Below are 4511 nucleotides of genomic sequence, written 5' to 3'. Positions count from 1 at the left end.
CTTATGTATTCTTAGACTAGATTTTAGAGTCTCAAAGGATTATAATATAAAATGAGAAAAGTAGTTTCATTGCTCAGTATTCTAGTAATCTTTCAAAATTAAGTGTACAGATATATTTTAAAACAAATTATACAAAAGGAATAATTTAAATTCAAACATTAAGTGCTTTTGATTCTTCTGGTAGCACTTAAAGTTCTTAAGAAAACTTGAATGAATATCTATAAATTAGATATTTATATAATGAGCTTTTAGTTTTGATGTCATATAATTTTGAATACACACAGTAGATATGTGAGCTTTTGTGTATAATGAGTTATATTGAAATGCAGTTACCTATGAAAATTGGAAATGTCATCTTCAAGTATAAAATGTATCCCATGTATTAAACTATTTAATTGAAAAAGAAATTTATAACATTATATTACTTCTACCATTTGCTTCCTTTGAGATAAGATGTTAGAATAAGGAAAGGTTGTAGCAATTCAGCTTTTAATGATTTTAACGGCAGATGGAAGCCCCAAGTCCCAAGAAAATGTATCCTGTATGTTAAATCAATTGCTCTCTCTACAGACAAAAACCAAGTGTTCTAGATGTCAGTAATCAAAACCCAAACCAAACATGTTAATGTGCTTATAATTCTGTGTATAAAATTTTGTGACATTATTTATGTTTCTTACACACGCTGTTTAAAAATATCTACATTAATTCTTTGAGAATTTTATGCATTACATTTTAATCACATTCACTTCCGTCCTGCAATTCCTGCCAGATCCACCTCCCTTACACACCTATCCGACTTTGTGTCAGTACTTTTTCTGTTTAAACCCACTGAGTCCAATTTGTGCTGATCTTCTGCTCTTAGGCGTGTAGCCATCCTATGAAGCTTGGTCGACCTTCCAGTGGCCACATATTAAAGAAAAGTAACTTCCCCTCTCTCCACAGATATCTATTGCCAATTCCTCCTAGTCAGGGATGGGAACTCATGCTTGTGTCCCTTCTCCATGCTGGGATTTTTGTCTGACTGGAGCTTGCACAGTGCTATCATAACTGCTGTGAGATCATATGTACAACTACACTCTTGTGTCTGGAAAATAATCTTTCTTTGTATTCATCTATAACTTTTGGTTGTAACAAACATTCCACCACCACTTCTGCAAAGATCTCAGAGTTTTATCAGGAGGGGTGTATGATATAGATTTTTACATTTAGGGATAAATAGTCCACAGTCTCTTATTCTCGGCACCACGACAAGTTTTGGTCTCTGATAATCAACATCTACTGCGAAAAGTTTTCAGATGAAGATTTAAAGATGCACTAATCTATGGTTATAATGACAGGTCATTAGGGGTGGATTTAATACTCTGTCAATTTGGTAGAATAATGGTAGCAATTATCCCCTAGTATCTGTGATCTATCTAGCCAGAGACTCTTAGCCTGATAACAGAGCCAGGTATGGCTTCCATAAACAGTATCAAGTATGGGCTCCATCTTCTGAGTGGGCCCTAAATCCATTAAGAAAATGTTGTTTACTCCCATGATATCCATGCCACATTGTACCATTACACGTATCTTGCTAGGCTAGCCATCAATGTAGCGGGCAGGATTGAAGTATGGGTAAGGTTGATGATTAATTTTCCCCTCTGGTAACATGCATAGTGCCTTCCAGCATTATGAAAGGTAGCCAGTAAGAATGACTCTTCTAGAACAGGGCCAGATTAATTTCTACATGTTCTTTGTCCCAAGTTTGTGGTGTTTTCATCAGTAATATTTTACCATCAAGTTCTGAAGCATACCCAAAGAAACAGCCATATCGTGGAATGTTTGAGGGCATATGGGACCTGATTGATCAATAACTCCAAACAAACCCATTCCATGCATGGGGCTCTTTTTTTGCTTGTGATGTCTGGTAGGGACACTGTTGACTCATTTTAGAGTAATTTCGGTTAAATTAATTGTATGTACTTGTTCATATTTTATGTAGCTTATACAGTAGGTTTCCATGTGACTTTTCAAGCAGGTCTTTATTGTTAGTTACCTTCCCTGTTTTCCTTCCTCTACCCTGCCTCATATCCTCCACCACATTTAAACATTCCTATTTAATTAGTCCCCTTTTCATTTTATGTCACTGCATTCTATATCCACTCTCTGAAAGACTCACTCACTGCTCCATAGCTCCTGATTTCTAAGGATGGTCATACAGGATCATAGATCAAGATGATCACAAATAGAGGAAAAATTAAATTTAAATATACTCATCATAAGGCAGCATAGATTCTCTACTACTTAATTTCAAACAAATTTGTCAATCAAATGGCCCATGGGAAAAAAAATCAATAAAAATGAACTCAGTGGGTGCACTGAGGGTATGAGCAGAAAGGTGAAAAGAAGTAGCAGTTAGATTGGTTGAGAGGTTTCAGCTTCAAGGCTATCCTGAGTTAAAGACAATACAAGGCTTCTTGGCAGCTTCCTGAGGCTCTGTCTCAGAATACAAAAATACAAGAAGATTTGTGGATATAGATTGTTGTAAGAGCTCCCACCTAGCATGTTTGAGGCCCTGGGTTCAATCCCAAGTTACATAAACTTTTCCAAAACCTCAGCAATTTAAGTGAAATATGAGGCTCTGTTCTGAAATAATAACTGAACATCTCTCTAGAAAAGGAGTTCCACATTTAATGATCACTTTAAATAAAAAATCAACATTACTTTGTATTTCATTTTCTAACATGTTGGAATTCAAGTAAGAATACAGCATTTCATTTTAATTTCAGAAACTGTACCCTTGACTTTGAAGGTCCTCACTGCAATTTCACAGTAATGTTGAAAAAATTACAAAATACACTTGCACCCATGGAAATGCATTACTGGCAAAAGTGTATCAATGGCCTAATGCTTTTACTCTCCTCACATCTGGGTGTTCTTCTGCTGGGTTTCCCCCTTTCCTGCTTTGTGTTGATCTTCTGCCTTCCCTGAGTGCTTTCCAGTGACAGCCTATTGAATAAAGAGATAAATGGGAGAGATAAATCTGCCTATTCGTGCCACATGAGGCCAATCTGTAGCCAAGCATCGGATACAAGAGACTAGGTGAGCCAGGACTAAACTGTCAACCTACAGACTTGTGAACTTAATGAATACTTACTGATTTAAGGCACTGAGCTTTGGGATGATTTACTGGCTATAACTGCAGCAAAAGATCATCAATCGTGATAACTTCTTTTGAGTTGAATTTGAACTTGTGTTTAAAACTCATAAGAGGTGGGGGCAGGTTGATCTCTGTAAGGGGGGCTATAACTAATAAAATATTGGAAATCTTTCTTTTTGGAAATCTTCATCTTGTATTTTTGTCATTCTATCAAGAAAATACTTACTAACCTGAAGACATGTGCGGCAGAATAACCAGGCAGAATTCACTCATGGGACACTAATTTTATTTTTAAAAATGTCATCTCAGGCTATCCTCAGGCCTCTCATGGTGGGTCCATCATGGAGAACTCCAGGCCTTGACTCCCCCGGCCTCATTCGCCCTTCCATCTCTCCGCTGTTATCTGCTCCTGGTTTGGGCCCTGCCCATTCCTGGTCTTGGGTCCCCAAACACCTGGGGAACCGGTGCTGCTTCCTGATCCGTTTCGCCCAGGCCAGCTTGGTGCCTTCCTTGGGCTCCAGAAGCACTGCTTCCAAGGGACCTGGCCCCGCCCTCACCTCTCCCATCTTCCCCGGACCTGCACCACTGGCTAATTCTCCTAGCCCGTTCTCCTGCCCTCAGGCCTCTCTTGGGGTAAGTCTACCACGCAGCCTTGACTCCCCCAACCACACTCACCTATCCATCTCCCCCGCTGTTCTCTACTCGAAGCTTTGGCCCTGTGCCATTCCTAGTCTTGGGGCCCCAGACACCTGGGGACCAGTGCTGCTTCCTGACCCTTTTCACCCGGACCAGCTTGGTGCATTCCTTGGGCCCCAGGAGTACTGCCTCTGGGCCCGGACCCGCCCTCACCTCTCTCTGTTTCCCTGGTCCTGCAACACCCCCAAGCCTCTTTCTGGGGCTGACAGCCTCTTTCTGGGACTGACAGCCTCTTTCTGGGGCTCTGAGGTTTACTTTGCCTCTCCCTGATCCTTTGCATCCAATACGACCCAGCTACTCAATCCACTCCCTGGGAAATCTTGAGGCTTATTCCCACCCCATCTGCCTTTGCATCCCTGTGTGGCACGGCCACGGCCAGGATCTCAGGTCAGTCCAACACCCAAGTTCCTGAGGCCAAAATCATTCTTAGAATATTCCAGACCCAAGGAGAAAGTCTGAACACTTCTGACCCACATTGGAATTGGGCCACCGCAGAACTCATGAAGACAATCCCAATCCGGCCACGACAATATAAAATCAAAAGAGAGAACCAGAAGCTTAGACCAACCAGCTCTTCATACCCAAAAAGTAAACCACAAAGACACATAAAGTTCAAAAAAGAAGCAGAACTAAACTTGAAGGCCCGAGTATCACACAAGAGTCAGAAACTACAAAA

Source organism: Nannospalax galili, unplaced genomic scaffold (genome assembly GCF_000622305.1).
Source record: "Nannospalax galili isolate Female #2095 unplaced genomic scaffold, S.galili_v1.0 scaffold252, whole genome shotgun sequence".
In the NCBI taxonomy this organism is placed as follows: domain Eukaryota; kingdom Metazoa; phylum Chordata; class Mammalia; order Rodentia; family Spalacidae; genus Nannospalax; species Nannospalax galili.
Note: the sequence above shows the minus strand (reverse complement) of the source record.